The 17,440-nt window shown below is 39.8% G+C and overlaps 1 protein-coding gene and 2 long non-coding RNA genes across 6 annotated transcripts in view; 1 reads left to right on the plus strand and 2 right to left on the minus strand.

Annotated features, from left to right (window-relative positions):
• The first annotated feature begins 721 nt into the window (after positions 1-721).
• The window catches only part of LOC136438130 (organic cation transporter protein-like), a 30,385-nt gene continuing 13,666 nt past the window's right edge, over positions 722-17,440 (plus strand). For both annotated transcript variants that reach the window (XM_066432847.1, XM_066432848.1), the window contains exon 1: positions 722-864. The gene's annotated coding sequence lies outside the window, so the exon portion shown is untranslated. The remainder of the gene's footprint in view (positions 865-17,440) is intronic.
• Positions 4,833-16,819, minus strand: LOC136438131 (uncharacterized). 2 transcript variants are annotated; one of them, XR_010756394.1, is made up of 5 exons: positions 16,529-16,819; positions 15,877-15,948; positions 15,239-15,308; positions 14,248-14,347; positions 4,833-5,425 (listed from the first exon to the last, which is right to left on the minus strand). It is a non-coding gene; the product is annotated as an uncharacterized lncRNA (long non-coding RNA). The 2 variants fall into 2 exon arrangements; XR_010756393.1 differs by having other exon boundaries at positions 14,252-14,347; positions 16,529-16,817.
• Positions 7,890-10,898, minus strand: LOC136438129 (uncharacterized). 2 transcript variants are annotated; one of them, XR_010756392.1, is made up of 3 exons: positions 9,809-10,898; positions 8,846-8,954; positions 7,890-8,608 (listed from the first exon to the last, which is right to left on the minus strand). It is a non-coding gene; the product is annotated as an uncharacterized lncRNA (long non-coding RNA). The 2 variants fall into 2 exon arrangements; XR_010756391.1 differs by lacking the exon at positions 9,809-10,898 and having other exon boundaries at positions 8,846-9,241.

A 17,440-nucleotide genomic window follows, 5' to 3' on the forward strand; every position in this document is an offset into this window, starting at 1 on the left:
ATGCTCGTTTCATGAACTCGCAATCACAATAAGTTTGGTATCATTGGAAGGGAAATCTAAAAAGCTTTTAAATGATATGTAATACATTGAAATCGGTAAAAAAATAACGGAAATATGATCGACCAAAGTTAAGTTTCCGAACTTTTTGTGCGTAGTTTATATAGCGGAGTACTCCGGCTGATTTCTACTATTCCCAACGATAGGACGGAGCCTGGTAGAGGCTACTCCAATTCAACGTAGAGCGTAATCTGCGTATTTTGCGTTGAACGTTATTGACCACTTTAATTCTACGTAATGCGTAGTAGCTACCCGGAATTTAGCGTAAAACGTACTTGATGAATTGTGCGCAAAGCGTTGTCAAACTTTTCTAACCTTGCTCTAAGTCACAAACGAGTGCGCAGTCTGTTTTGTTTAGCTATCCCCCCCTTTTATACAATGGAACAATCCACCGAACTCGTTCCCAAAATCTTGTTTTTAGAAGTTTGACACTTTTGCTAGTGCGCGGAAGAGAGCCGCTTGGCTATTTAAAAAATGGAGACCGGCCTGGGGGCCTCCTTAAGAGCAAAGGATTTAAGCCTGATGATGATGATAATGGTAGTAGATAGCTAGCTGCAGACCAACATGTAGTAAGGGTGTTCAGTCAATGTATGAATTGAACCTTCTTCTAGAATAAAGTGAACCTTCTTCTAGAATAAAGTTGTTGATAGAAGTTATCATACAGCATATACTTCCTCGGAGCTGACTGGAAGGACCGCATTCTTTCCCCTCCGCTATTAATCCTGATCAAAGACCAGAACGCTGCTGAAACATCCTGAGGTCCGCCCGTGTAGACAACTGCAGCTGTTCCTCTTCAACAGGAAAGAAGTAGGTTCTGAGATTTTTTGTTGTTCTTTCATTAATCGACGATGGACAGGATGAAAAGTTTTTCAAAGGTTTGATGCGGAAGAATTATTGCCTATTCTCGATTCCGTATGTTGCTAAAAAGGTTGAATAATTAGACAAGGGTTGGACAGATTTGTTATTTGTAACCAAAGTTGTACTACAATGGCTCTCCACATGCTCTGATGAAATATACCCCCTTTTTTGGACAATTTCTACCATTTTCAGTCCTGGTGTGTTACGCCGAATGGTGGTTATACCGCGCGACCCATTTAAATTCAGATTCTGCTTCAAATGTTTCATTTTTTTCTAACTACGTGTTTTCTCCAGAAGCAGGACATTTTATAAGTAGAAGGACGGCCCCCACTGGAGGCCAGACATGTACATCTATCGGCCATCAGCCGGTACTAAACAAGTTATGTTTTAGTCATTATCTATAAAGGTTACCCTTGACAAATCAATTCCCACGTTCTAAAACGAAAGATGTTTATCTTGGTGGTACATTTCATCTGAAAATGGGGAAATTTAGGTTGTATTCATCCATATGGGACATAATAGTAGCTCCAGCTATCATTACCTCCGGTTACCATATACGTCGGCCCACATGTCAGCATGGTTTGCCTCCGGCATTGATGATGATGATTGATGATGATGATTTTATTCAGTAAGAAACTCGCGGGTTACTTTGCAACATAATCCGAATTCCGTTCTTAGTACAAATGTGTTTCTACATACAAGCTTGCATTGGACGGCCAATGGATAGTGGATAACTGGAGCGGTAAATCATATCGTATTGACGCAGGTATCAGGGTGACCCAAATACTGCAAAATATAGACATGTTCAAGGTGGTTTTATGTTCGCGGTTTTCGCGGTGACCTTTCAGCGCGAACTTAATATTCCCCCTAATCTTGACAATTTATACCATGTTTCAGGGTGTCACAGTATGTTTCCCCAAATGGCGTTTATATCGCTTGATGAATTGACCGATTTAGATTCAGACCCTGCTTCAATTGCATAAACGTTTATTTTTTCTCTAGCTACAGTTCTTTCCAGTAGCAAGACATGTTATAAGTCGAATGACGGCCCTCGTAGTAGGCCACATATTTACTCTTTTTAAAGAACAAAGGATCTTGAAAGAAACTACTGAAACGATTTTATCTTAAGCTACTTTCTATAAAGGTTGTTCTTGACCGACCAATTTCCACAAATCCCTTGCTCTTAAGGAGGATCCCAGGTGCCCCCTTACCAGGCCCAGGTATAATCGACGACCGTGGATTGATGAACTCCACGGCCGCGCAATTCATCAGTAGGGTGATGAACTCCACGGCCGTGGAATTCGTCGATTTAGTGATGAACTCCACGATCATTCCGAGACGATTTAGTGATGAACTCAACGGTAATGCCATCACTAATAGCAGCGATTCGCCGTGGAATTCATCGATTAAGTGATGAACTCCACTTTATATACCAATAACACAGGTCTAAAAGTCTATCTCTTTACCAGAATTTTCAAACGTTACATTCAAACGATAGGGCACTTGGAAGGTATTAGAAGAATGAAGACCGCTTTATTATCTCATTCATGGTTACGGAGTTATATCTAACCAAAGTGTCCCCTTCCCACTTTCATCCATACTTAAGCATTATAGGCCAATTACATGGGTCTAAAAATCAATCCCTTTACCAGAATTTTCAAACTTTACATTCAAACGGTAGGGCACTTGGTAGGTATTGGAGGAATGAAGCCCCTTTATTATCTCATTCATGGTTATATAGTTATAGCTCACCAAAGTTACGCCTATACTTTAGCATTATAGGGCAATGACACAGGTCTAAAGATCATTCCCTTTACCAGAATTTTCAAACTTTACATTCAAACGATAGGGCAAATGGTAGGTATTAGTGGAATGAAGCCGCTTTATTTCCTCATTCATGGTTACGGAGTTATAGCTGACGGTGCTGTTCCGCCCCCCCCCCCCCTCCCCATACTTAAAGCATTATATACCAATGGCACGCCACTAAAATTCAATCTCTTTATCGGAATGTTCAAACTTTACATTCAAACGATAGGGCACTTGGCGGGTATTTGAGGAAATGAAACCGCTTTACTTTCTCATTCATGGTTACGAAGTAATAGCTGACCAAAGTTACGCCCCCTACCCCATACTTAAAGCATTTTAGACCAATTGCACAGGTCTAAAAATCAACCTCTTTATCAGAATGTTCACTCTTTACATTCAAACGATAGGGCACTTGGCGGGTATTTGAGGAAATGAAACCGCTCTACTTTCTCATTCATGGTTACGAAGTAATAGCTGACCAAAGTTACGCCCCCCACCCCATACTTAAAGCATTATAGACCAATTGCACAGGTCTAAAAATCAATCTTTTTATCGGAATGTTCAAACTTTACTTTCAAACGATAGGGCACTTGGCGGGTATTTGAGGAAATGAAACCGCTTTACTTTCTCATTCATGGTTACGAAGTAATAGTATAGCTGACCAAAGTTACGCCCCCCACCCCATACTTAAAGCATTATAGACCAATTAATTGCACAGGTCTAAAAATCAATCTCTTTATCGGAATGTTCAAACTTTACATTCAAACGATAGGGCACTTGGCGGGTATTTGAGGAAATGAAACCGCTTTACTTTCTCATTCATGGTTACGAAGTAATAGCTGACCAAAGTTACGCCCCCCACCCACCCCATACTTAAAGCATTATAGACGAATTGCACCGGTCTAAAATTCAATCCCTTTATTGGAATTTTCAAACTTTACATTCAAACGATAGGGCACTTGGTGGGTATTTGAGGAAATGATACTGCTTTACTTTCTCATTCATGGTTACGAAGTAATAGCTGACCAAAGTTACGCCCCCCACCCACCCCATACTTAAAGCATTATAGACGAATTGCATCGGTCTAAAATTCAATCTCTTTATTGGAATTTTCAAACTTTACATTCAAACGATAGGGCACTTGGTGGGTATTTGAGGATATGATACCGCTTTATTTTCTCATTCATGGTTACGAAGTAATAGCTGACCAAAGTTACGCCCCCCACCCACCCCATACTTAAAGCATTATACGCGAATTGCACCGCACGCCGGTTTCAGAACGCGATTTTCGAACATTTAGTTTCCAGGGAACGAGACGAAATTTAGTGGAACGAGAGTGGCGTTGCTAAGGGCAACGTCAAGATGGCCTTCTAGCGGCACCTTGGAAAATGTGTGTTGCATCGCAAATAAAGCTCATTTCTTGCAATACGCTTTATCTGAGTTGCCTGCTTTTGATTGCCGCATCTTAGTAGAAGCTTGTTTAACATATTAAAACTAGGTTTTTACATATTTTCATACGTCTTGGTGATATCAAATCATGTGCTTATTTTCATCCAGCGCGGTGAATTACGTAATTGATATGAACATGACCATCCAAGAAATTGTTTATTTGTATTGTTCTGCAAGTTTAGCCGTTAAATTACATGGACTTTTTGAATGAATAGTATGCTACTTTACAGTTTTATGGCGGTCTGTTGTGTGTGACACTTTTTTTAAGCACGGAAAACCGCGCTAGCCGTGGGGGCGTTACGGAAGGGTAGAACCCCTATAAGAACGCCAAGTCGCAGGCGGCGGTGGCTGGCCCACGTAGTTAATAGTAGATTTACGAAACTTTTAAAGGTTTTGCGGACTGTCAGTTCAAAGTTACTGTATTAGGCTGCCAAGACTTTGCATATGGCCTCCTAAAACTTAAGAGTTGACTATTTCTAGTGACAAATCAAATACGCATCCGTTGACTATGGTGGAACAATCTTCTAGCCACTTTGGTCAGGAGTAAAGTGACTAAAACACAGGGCAAATGGACAATGAACTGTTGTACAGATATGATTTGTCTTTATCATTGTGATGATTCAATATAGACAAAAATAACAACAAGACGAAAGGACACTGAATACAATAACGAGTTTTATTTGCAAGTTCTTATGCCTGAGGGCTAATTGCAACATGAAACAATACAAAGAAAACATTGCAAGTTAACAATGGTGATAAGTGGTACTTCATATTTTACATTGCTGTCACCTCTATATCAGAAATCATTCCATTGATACAGAAAAATATTACATCATAATAGATATATCATCAAGTTGGAATGCTAAGAGATTTCAAAGTACTTCTGTCAAAAAGATAACTCATTTCACACTTTAATACAAGAACATCTATTTCAACAACATTTCATTATAAGACATGTATCAAAATAGGCATTTTCTTATGTGAACATTTTGGAGCAAACCGTATTGTACCATGGTAATGAAGGTAAGAAAGTCAATAACGGGATGTTACGTCAAAAACAGCAAGTCATTGAGCAGTACTTGAATCCTGCTTGAATGTAGTACAACAATGGGGGACAGAAGGTGCAGCTTGCACATGAACTTTAGCTGGTACCGCGAGCTGATCTGCAAGACCTGCTGAAGACTGTGCCAAATTCCAAATCGGATCAGATCAGATCAGAAGTCATGATGGTCACCTGTTGATGGCCCAGGTTGACCTAAACATGACATAGGGGCAGACAAGGGAAATAAAGAGATGAAATTTACCTTCAGCTCATATAACCAATGGAACAATTAAATCAAAATACTTGGTATGAATAAACAAAAACACATGACAGTTGTATTTGGACTCTGTGAGACACACAGACCAGCTTGAATTAGTTATAAACAGCCATCGAATGAAATCAACATAGTCTAAACATTATCCCAGACCCCTTTTTACTGATTACCACAAAACAGTTGTGAAAAATCTATGAACACATATGAACAGGTCTGCTCTGATACAAAGAACTTAAATACCAACTGTGGTCTGTAACACTCACATATGCTGTACTGTACAATCATATTCTTTGTTATATTTTTAAAAAAACAGTCTGAACCCTAGGTTGATACTTCAGGGAATGGCACTTATTATGTTTAGCCATACCTAGTATGGCTAAACATATTGTTTTTATGTTTAGCCATACCTAGTATGGCTCAACATATTGTTTTTGTTCACGTTCTTCTTCTTCTCCTCCTGCCAAATCTTCAAATGGAATCTACTCCGTCAGTTTTGGGCCAAACGACCTGAAATTTGGCATGTAGGTAAAGATGGCAAATACCCTTAGGTGATTTTTCATTTGTTTCGAAACAGGCCTTAAAATCATTTTTATGGAGGTTTTTTGGGGCATTTTTAGACAATTTTTATATTTTGGGCTCCTGTGCCCTGGTATTGCAAGCAAGTGACCTGAAATTCGGTACAAGGGTGCCTTGAACATGTCCCTACAGGACTTCAATCACATTTCTGGTGTACATCACTTCAGAATGCTTCATTTTGGGGACTTTTGGACCCATTTTCAGACCAAAAACAGGCCAAAAGTGGTATCCACGTTCCATGTTCTATTTGCTGCTGGCCAAGGAATCCATGTTCTATCTAAGGATCCCCGCGTTCCATTTGCTACTGGCCAAAGAACACTGTTCTATTTAGGTTAACTGAGGTCATATTGCAGGAACACACGCAAGCCTTTGCAGTAAGAAGCTCTTGGGGTCTCGCAGAACTTGTAGAGAGAGTTTTTGTACGGGTGATTTTGGAACAGTCCATTTATGCATCAGGAGGGAGATTGTCGAAGTATAATGCTCTCGCAAATGTTGCCTTTCTACATGCAGTTAATATTTCGATTTGCCCAGGTGTCATTTTGGGACATCCCACTTCTTGCATGGGGAGGAGTATGGCTAAACATGCTGTATTTGCTCAGGGGCAAATGACGGCCTTTCTAGTTACTCATGTTTCTTCTCCTCCTCCTCCTGTCAAATCTTCAAATGGATTCATCTCTGTCATTTTTTGACCAAATGACCTGAAATTTGGTACAGAGGTAATGTAGGCAAAAACCAATGTGCGTTCTTTTCCTTTTTTTTGATATTGACCTTGAAAGTGATTTTATTGAGGTTTTTAGGCTATTTTTAGCATATCGTGGCCTCCTGCGCCCTGGTATTTCAACCGAATGACCTGAAATTTGCTGTATATGTGGCTTGAACAAATATTTAAAGGACTACATTCCCATTTTTGGCATACGTATATTCAAAACGATTTATTTTGGGCTTTCTTGACAATCACTGCACGAAATGGCCTCGTTTCCCGGCGTATACGTACCGGTATTTTTCTGTATTTGTGTCGGATACTGACGGATACTGACGGATACATGCGGATTCGTGTAAGATATCCGACAATTTCCGCACCGGTATATGGAATATTTCCGGAAGAATCCGAAAGTAAGGTATTTTCGACGAATACGGAGCCGTACACTGCACGGAAATGCCACCGATCCTGACGGATACGAACAGGAAATTTTCTGTATTTTTGGTGGATACTGACGGATACAGGCGGATCCAACCTGACGGATCCGACTAAATGCGCACTGGGATATGGAATATTTCCGGAAGAATCCGAAAGTAAGGTATTTTCGACGAATACGGAGCCGTACACTGTACGGAAATGCCACAGATCCTGACGGATGCGTACAGGGATTTTTCTGTATTTTTGGCGGATACTGACGGATACTGACGAATCCAACCTAACGGATCCGAAAATTTCCGCACCGGGATCGGGAATATTTCCGGAGGAATCCGAAAATGAGGTATTTTCGACGGATACGGAGCCGTACACTGTACGGAAATGCCAGAGATCCTGACGGATACGAACAGGAAGTTTTTGGTATTTTTTAAAAGAAAATTGCGGATACTAACGGATACAAGCGGACTGTGATCCGGAACCTCAGATCCGGAGGAATACAAAAATAGGAATTTTCGACGGATATGGGGCCGTACATTGCACGAAATTGCCCAAGATCCTGACAGATACGTACAGTATGTATTTGCCACGGATACAGACTGATCCAACATACAGACTTTCTACAATCTTTGACATATTGTGACTCTGAATATGTTTGTATTTGCCACGAATATGTACAAATCAAACACACAAGGTTTGATAGAATGGTTGATTATTCATAAATACGCGTGCATTCTTAATTTAACGATACCCAAAACATTATTATTCAATGACAGGAAGTTTTGGGAAAGCCTGAATGTAACATCATTTCATATTTCAACATATATGCATTTCTAAGTTCAAAAACTATCAAATACAATACGGAAGTTCTATGTGGCTAAATAATCCATTTCGTTTAAGACAGGCCGAGGGACATCCACATACTCAAAGCACCTCTGCATATGCAGGTTAATGTCGGTAAATTGGGGTTGTGTAAGCACAATTGTTATAAAATGTATTACAATTAACAACCATCACATCATGGTGGTAATATTTACTGCCGTATAGTGCACTTATAGTGCACTTGGACCAAAAATGTTCTACATATTCTACTAAAGTAATGAAAGCCTTATTTGTGGCCAGTTCTTCGTCTAAAAGATATCAGATACAAATAATTTCAAATACAGAGGTTGAAAATAGAAACTTCAAAGTAACATTATACTGTCTGAAAAACTCCCATGATGACACGCCACATTTTACACGTAAGTAGTATATGCCGTGGAACTGCATGTGTATAATCGTCCTCTCCCCATTCTATGACTACATCTGAGTTCACTTCTTCCATGCACTCTTGGTAAGGTACAGGCAAGGCTGATTTCTTCTGTATCTAGCATGTTGGACTCAGCTTGGAGTTCATCTTGTGATGAACCAGTTCCTATATGATAAAACCAAATGATGAATAAATATCAATTCACATACTTAGTATTTAAGTAACATGTCACATGATTTTGACATAACTGTGATCAAGGAGGTTATATAGACTATATAACCTCCTTGCTGTGATGGGCTTCGTTTCATCACAGCAGCTAACAAAAAAACAAGGGACAATGGGTATCCATCATGCCTGTCTCAGCTAACATTGAAGTGTACCGATGATGGACTTAAGCCTTACCGAAGGAGCCTGAGGTACTCTGAGCATCTGACAGCTGATTGCTTTGTTCCAAGCCAAGCTAAGGTCCTCACAACATGTGCTGCATTTGTGAAGGAAGTATCTGCCGATGCTGTATAGGATATATATATAAAGGGAATCAATGACAAATATTAAACATATCACATAATCACATTTGTAAAAAATGATTCTGGCATCGTTTAATTGAATACGTAAAACTTACATTCATAACTTGAATATGATATTGGTCAAACATGTACAGCTACAACTTAATGCAATAATCACTGAAACACACTACTACCTCCACATAAGTTCCAGCTCACTATCCACAAACTGTGGGACCTTTGTGGGACAAATACTTATGACATTCTCTTCCGTTACAGGATATCTTTAATTATCTTTCCCTCATTATGATTTGCAGTTCGGCATCCACTTTGTTAATTTACTTACTGTTATCATGGCTTGCTGTTTGCATCCTCTTTGTTATTTACTTTGAAAAGATTTTGTTACTTTATTCAGCCATGACCTCTGACCATCCCCACGTTTCATTTTAATTTCAGTTTTGAGTTAATGTTGTATGCGTTATGTTATATTTTGATTTAAACTCACACCTTTGTTATGTTGGTTTTACTTTCATGTACATTTGTTCTGTTTCATTGTTTTGGACTCCAGGAAGAATAGATTTACAATGTACAATCTAATGGAGATCTCAATAAACAAACAAACAAACAATCAATCGCTTGCTATGTTGTATCTGAAACGTTAACCAGACACAAATGTCTGTTGACCATTGGTAAGAACGAACAAATTGAAAGCTATAAATTTTCTAGATCCTAACGGTGTAGAAGTGCAGGTCGACAGGACAATTCTTAATGTCATGCAAATGCGATGATATGTCAAGCCACAATAGGAGGATAACTGACGTTCAAACTAGTTAGAAACAGGAATTTTCCAATTTGTACTTACCAAAGGGCAGTCCCTCTAAATGATGAATCGACTCCCTACCAACTTTACAAAGGGGAGGGGGGCCGCGACGAATATTGCATGCACGAAGAAGACTACTTCGCAATGCCGCGCGTTTGAGTTTACACCGAATCCCCTTCGACTCTCAAGTCACTAAAAATCACTGGTCGACCATGGTAGACTCTGACGATGCCATGTTAAGCACAGAGAGTGATGAAACGCCGTTCTTGTCTCTGTGCTGTTCACCGACAAAACCGTTTCTCGCGCCTGACGTCATGACACGCAGTGTCTTGTGGGAGATTGGACACGAATCCGTATTCCGGATACGTCAGGATTTGTCGGAATTGTTGGATCTGAGGTGCATCGGATCCAATCGGAAACGTTCCGTATCTGCTATGATGCACGGTTGCGGATCCGCTGGATTTTTCAGGATCTGAGATCATGCCGTGCAGTGTGTATTTGTTGGTTAGGATCCGAAGCAACTACCGACAAACAAACAATCCGATTATCTCTGCCATATTGACAAATATCTGAAAACCAAGGATCCGCGCAAATATCCTCAGGTATCCGAGGCGCATCACGGATCCAGACGTATACGGCGTCGGAATTGCCGGATCTGAGCTGTACCTGGTATTTGTCTGAATTTGCTCGGAAACGTTCCGTATCTGTACCCGAAACGTATGAAGGATCCAGACGTATACGTCGCCGGAATTGTCGGATCTGAGGTGCATCGGATTCAATCGGAAACGTTCCGTGTCTGCTATAATGCGTAATTCCGGATCTGCTGGATTCGTCAGGAAATGAGATCATGCCGTGCCGTGTGTATTTATTCGTCAGGATCCGAAACAACTACCGACATACAAACAATCCGAACATTCCATATATAAAAAAACGAGGGATCCGCACAAATATTTTCGGGTATCCGAGGCGCATCACGGATCCAGAGGAATACGGCGTCGGAATTGGTCGGATCTGCGGGCACCTTAGTATCCGAGCAGTGAACTGGGATTTTTCCGGATTCGCTCGGAAACGCCATGAGGCCCGATTCCGGATACGTCGGATCCGTCAGGATACGTGGCCATTTCGTGCAGTGAATATTTGCCACTTCTGTCACTTTCAATACTACATATGACCTAAAGGTCATTGACCCCAAGTGCCTTGCACCTGGCCTTGCATGCCTGTGAGCCTTGCGACCACCTGATTGGTCAATTGGGTTAATCTAATTATCTTGCATTCCTGGCGCAGGTGTGCTAGTATTCATGCCAAATATGGTATGGGAATTCCTAGGACATGTGATTACATGGCTTTGTTCACTCTTTTTTTAACAAAGATACACATCTCCAGTTCCTATGTATTAAACCAAAATAATGTGAAATCTGGTATGTGTCTGCCTTGGTCATGTACACAGGCCCTCATTCAAATGTTTGGCATACAGCCTTTCAAAACGATTTTTTAAACAAAGAATTTTTTCGTTTCGTTATTTTCAACCCAAAGTACATTCAAACAAAGGGGTGTCACATTTTTATATTTCACCCATACTAATTCCACGTCACCGAGAGGGTGTTTGTTGCCTTTTGTTGTAACATTTTCGAAACCTTTGCAACAACCTAACTGATATGAGTAAATGTTTAGAACAGTTTCGAACCTTTGTTTGACTTTCGAAATATTTTCTACTGCGTTCCAGCATGTTAGAAACATTTCAATCGGCGGGTACAATATTGCTATAAGTTTCGAAACTATCACAATATAGATTCATCTTTTGTTCGTACAGTTTCGAACATTGGTTAAATGAGCCATACGAAAGCAATCTACACGTCCCTGCTAAGTAGCTGATAGCACCTAATGATAGACCAATAAAGACGCCCCACCGCGAGAAGCCTGGCAGGCGATCGTAGGTGTTTTGTTTACTTTCGCGGTATCAAAAATTTCCACGTGAAGAGCGCGGTTGGGTACTCCCAAAATCCTACTACGCCGGACAGAAAAGTTTCCATTAAATTTGTTAGAAATCTTGAATAGATCTAGTTTTCTATTGTTAAAAATCCGTTTCAAGGAAACACGACACACACCACGCTATCGGCACGGTACGGGAGTGTCGCCAGCCGAACAAATCCCCCGCCGCTCACGTTAACCCGCACCCGTTGTTTACGTTTGGAACTGAGGTGAGCTGAGAAACACAACGCTCGTTCAAACCTTACTACTAGTACCGTTGACTGTCACGCCCTTCGAAGCGGTAAAACTACAGTCCGAAGATTTCTGTGTGTCCTTCAACAACTACAGATAATCGAAGACTCGTCACGGCATGGCTAGCACAACAAAACAACGAGCGCGCTCAGCTTCTGTACATATCGCCTCGGCAAAGTTTGGCGACAAGCTGGAAGTTTGCTTACGAGGAGGAAAGACCGGACATAAACATTTAACGTGATTATCGGGAAAACACCATGTTCCGTTAAACTGAGTGGTTAAACTGCAGTTTAGGAAATTTTATAACAGAAAATAAGTTAAATCAATGATTTTGTGAATGTTTATTTTAGCATTAGTTATTCCAGATATTTTCAAACTCCAAATTCTTCAACACAATACGGGAGATCGTTTCTCCTCAGACTGGCGCGACACTCCTGTCAAAATTGATTGATGATCTCCCTCTGCCGCCGACTTCATACATGATCAAAGGCGGGTGGTAGGGGGTGCGCGGGGAAACTTGAATATATAATGTAGTGAAGTGTTGCACAAGGAATTCTCACGCTGAGGGGTACATGAAATAATGCTTACAAAATAGACCTCTATGAATCGGGCTACATTCAGCAATGGTAAACGGATTCGGGGCATGCCGCGCAAAACACACGGTCTCACTGGGGACAGGCGTTTTGGTCCCGCACGTTGTCGCAGCGGTGCGTCGCCGCTACGCGATCGAAAGCACACCGCTGTCTGTCTCGGACCAACACGCGTCTCCCGTGATGTGTAGCGTCCACCAGGCCTTCCTACATGTCCTACGTACGGGCGTATGGATCGTAGAATTCGGCAAAAAAGGAATGATTAGGCCAGTAGAGTCAGTCCCCGGTAAGGTCAATGATTCGCCCGTTTGCGCTAGCTTAAATGAATGTACCCTCTGGTGGCCAAACTTCACTGACAAACTTTCTCCCTATTATCATCATGAGCTTGCGTTAGTCTGGTACTAGTGACTATTATGTGCCGGGAATGTTTATCTATCGCACGCCTTGGAAGGAAGTTCAACCATGATAAATGGTCGGCCGTTGCGAAAATTTGGAATCCCATGCTGTTGATTTTCGTGATTGAATCTGTAAGAAAATATATTTTCATGTCGTTCATGTTTTTGGGACGGACGGCGGGACGGGGTGAATTTTTTCTATCATAACATTTTCGTCCCGTTAGTAATGCAAATCGAATCGTGTTGCACACGAGGCAAAAGACTAAAAACGTGGGTCTTGTGGAGTGTTTTGGAGCGGGAAAATGCCGGATATTAGCGGTGCCGAACAGTGTACATCGTCGCGCGCGGGTGACGCTCCGTCAAAACAAATCCGCTGGTGGTCTAGCGCGGCCACCGAAAATAGACGGAAACACACAGGAGGACTTAGCACCTTCGTTTATGGGGGCAATTGTGAAAATCTTTTGTTACAAATTGTTCGAACATTGAAACATTTGGATAGATGGTTTGAAACTGTTCTAAATAAAGAGATTTTTGTGTAGTTACGTTCGAAATGTTTCCAACGTATGTGAAATAAGTTCAAACATGTTATAAGTTTCAATTCTAATTGTTTGAACACTTTAGAACTATTGTGACTTAGACATTCTTTTAATCAAAATAGTTCAAACATATTACAAATATTATATTAAAACCCTCTCGGTGACTTGGAATTGACTCAAATATGTTGTTTTTGGTCATTTCCTTCTTCTCCTGTCAAATCTTCATATGTATACTATGGAAAACTTCATTCTTCCCTGGGGTTGATCTTTTTTAATTCAATTTTGAACTGGGTTGATTATGCGCAAGAGTGTAATTTTCAGCGGATATTTTTCGACTGGTTTACATGGAAATGGCACGGAATATCCCATTCTTGCAAGGGGAGGATTCTTTAATTATTTCTTTCAATTTTGAGCTGGAATGATTATGAAAAAGTCCATTTGTTAGCAGAAGTGTATTTGTTAATCAATAAGTGGATATGGTTGTGGACTGGTCCATATTGTGTTGAGGTGCTACTGGAAGACTCAATTTTGGACTGGGGTGATTCATTTTTTTAGTGCAAGTATTTTAGAATGGTCCATTGTTATTTTGGGAGAGTCCATTTTTTGCATGGCGAGGAGTATGGCTAACATGCTGTATTTGCTCGCAAATGTTGCCTTTCTAGTTCTATTATCAATTTTGTCAAACTATCAACATCAATGAGTAACCTGTTAACAAATACCAAGGAGATATATATACTTACTTACCCTCCTAAGATGGCTGAAACAGTATGGGATCAACTTGTAGTCAGGGAGGACCTCTCAGGAAATCACTGAAAACTGGGACAACAGCTGCTTTCTCCTCTAAAAAGACAAAGAAAAAAGCTAAATGATAGTAGAAATATTAAACAGACATTAGTTGTCAATTTTTCTATTATAATTTTGTTCAAATAAATGTTGCATGTGTAAGTAAAAGCAAGCATACTTTTCCTGAATGGAATGAGCATTCCCTGACTTGAGCTTATAAGTACTTTCTATAGAGTGAGCTTGTAAATTCAAACAAATGTGGTACTCTTGTAGTATTCAAATTTCCAAATGAAAGTAGCATAGCCCTGTTTAGATATATTCATGTTTGTTGACACAAAACAAAAAAGTGAGATACTAATGTAACGTTACCTAACGTTACCCCATTCCCATCTAAAACTATAACAGTATAACTAAAAATTTAAAAAATACACATGAGTATCATCAAACACTAAAAAAAACTAGATTTTTTGGTCCATCATTTTGTATGTATTGTTAGTGTTACACATGTATATGTTGTTCAGATTCTACAAGAAATACAGTGATGCATCCTGTGCTGTAACAATCCTAGTGATATGACAATAATCACTATTAGGGAACATATGAATTTCACACAACCACACTGCATGGTAAATACAGGTCCCTGAAATACATTTGTAGTTCAACCAATACCTCTCTGGCATGCCAGACATGCCAGTGATATGGCATACTACTACATTTCAACTCAAAATCAAAATTAAAGCAACCTCTTTCCAAACCGCATTTTCAACTTCACCTGTTTCTGTCACATCTGTGATTCCACCTGCATAAACCAGTATTGTCCATGCTAATCTATCACCTCAGGGATAAGTTGTTGCAGCATGTGATCTTAAACTAGAATGTACAGCACTAGTTTACTTGGGTTTTTAAAATCTGTTAGGTTTTAAGGCAACATGATAAAACCCTACTTACAGTTAACAACCTGGATGTTTTGTGTTGAACATCTGTAGCAACCTGGAGACCACATTAGCACAAGATTCACCTAGGTAGAACCAACATTAAACATGCACAATAAGAATAATACAGTGGGGAGGAGGATGCATAATTTGTGCTGTCAATGCTGAAACTGCTAAAGGCATCTGACATAATTTTCAGGGAAATGACTACATGCTTAGTAATATCATGAAATGGGCAAAATATCTTGAGGTTCATTATCAGTTCACATCCATGTAAATATCTGTTGTTTTTTCGTACATGTTTTGTACATTCTGCAATCTGCATATATGCACACATTTTGCTGTCTATATTAAGCAGTGTTAGGTTACCAATTTTTGCTTGATCAGGAAACCAACTGGAATATATCTTTGCATTTGTCATGTTCAAGACTGTAATTGTTAAGGTAAGCTTACTAGACATCATCAAAACATTACTGCAGCTTGTATGAAAGTTTGTATGGAGAAAAACAGCACGACACACATTGCTTGATGTTAGTTTTTCAGTGCAAAATGCTGATATATTTGGCATAGGGAAATAAGTGGTACCATTAACAGGGAGATTTCAGATAGGGATACATTTGTTCTAATTTTTAGGAGTAACAAATGATTACTTACAGTTTACAAGCTTGGTTGTAATCTTCTTGCCGTTGTACGGTTGCATACGCAAGACAACGTCTCATGGTTCCCCTAATCAGATAATCAAAGCGAAATAAGTAAAGTCGATACTGTGGCATAAAACGTCCACAACAAAAGGCACCTTTATAATTAGCAGCAAAAATAAGCGAGTAACATTACTTTACACGAGTTACAGAAACAGAAATCCATAAGAAAATGAGCAAACTACAACAGTTGCTTGTTAAAACTAAGACAGAACCATTATAACATGGCTCATAAACACGAGCTAAAATATACAGATTTAACTATATTTTCAACGCGGTCCAGCCGTGATAAAAAAAAGTGTCACACAAATGGCAACCATTGCATTACGTGGAGACATATATATGTATATATATATATATATATATGTATGTATGTATGTATGTATGTATGTATATATATATATATATATATATATATATATATATATATATATATATATATATATATATATATATATATATATATATATATATATATATATATATGTCTCCACGTAATGCAATGGTTGCCATTTGTGTGACACTTTTTTATATATCATGTTACGAAAACAGTCCGAGTTGGAAACGGGAAAACTTGCGGTCGTTCAGAATCTTTAAGAAACATTTACCTTGTCTTGGGACCTCCTTGGAACAGAAGGAAGTTGACTATCGTCAGAAATAAGCCGATTCGCTTAAAAAAAAGCCAATTCTGTGCGGTTGTCTGCTGCAAATCCACTTGTTCAACACTGTAGCCATCTTGTGTCAGCTGAAAATCGCGGCACGTGACAATTATCCTTATGCTTCCGGTGGTCAAAGGTCCTATGGTTCACCGGGGGCGGGGCTGGGGCGGGGCTCCGGTTCTGGCGGGAAGCGGGGCAGCGGGGCGCGGCACGTTCGAACACCAGAACTAAATGTTCGAAACGAACCAGGCGTGACCGGTCTAAAATTCAATCTCTTTATTGGAATTTTCAAACTTTACATTCAAACGATAGGGCACTTGGTGGGTATTTGAGGAAATGATACTGCTTTACTTTCTCATTCATGCTTACGAAGTAATAGCTGACCAAAGTTACGCCCCCCACCCACCCCATACTTAAATCATTATAGACGAATTGCACCGGTCTAAAATTCAATCTCTTTATTCGAATTCTTAAACTTTACATTCAAACGATAGGGCACTTGGTGGGTATTTGAGGAAATGATACTGCTTTACTTTCTCATTCATGGTTACGAAGTAATAGCTGACCAAAGTTACGCCCCCCACCCACCCCATACTTAAAGCATTATAGACGAATTGCACCGGTCTAAAATTCAATCTCTTTATTCGAATTTTTAAACTTTACATTCAAACGATAGGGCACTTGGTGGGTATTTGAGGAAATGGTACTGCTTTACTTTCTCATTCATGGTTACGAAGAAATAGCTGACCAAAGTTACGCCCCCCACCCACCCCATACTTAAAGCATTATAGACGAATTGCACCGGTCTAAAATTCAATCTCTTTATTGGAATTTTCAAACTTTACATTCAAACGATAGGGC

Source organism: Branchiostoma lanceolatum, chromosome 7, assembly GCF_035083965.1.
Source record: "Branchiostoma lanceolatum isolate klBraLanc5 chromosome 7, klBraLanc5.hap2, whole genome shotgun sequence".
In the NCBI taxonomy this organism is placed as follows: Eukaryota; Metazoa; Chordata; class Leptocardii; order Amphioxiformes; family Branchiostomatidae; genus Branchiostoma; species Branchiostoma lanceolatum.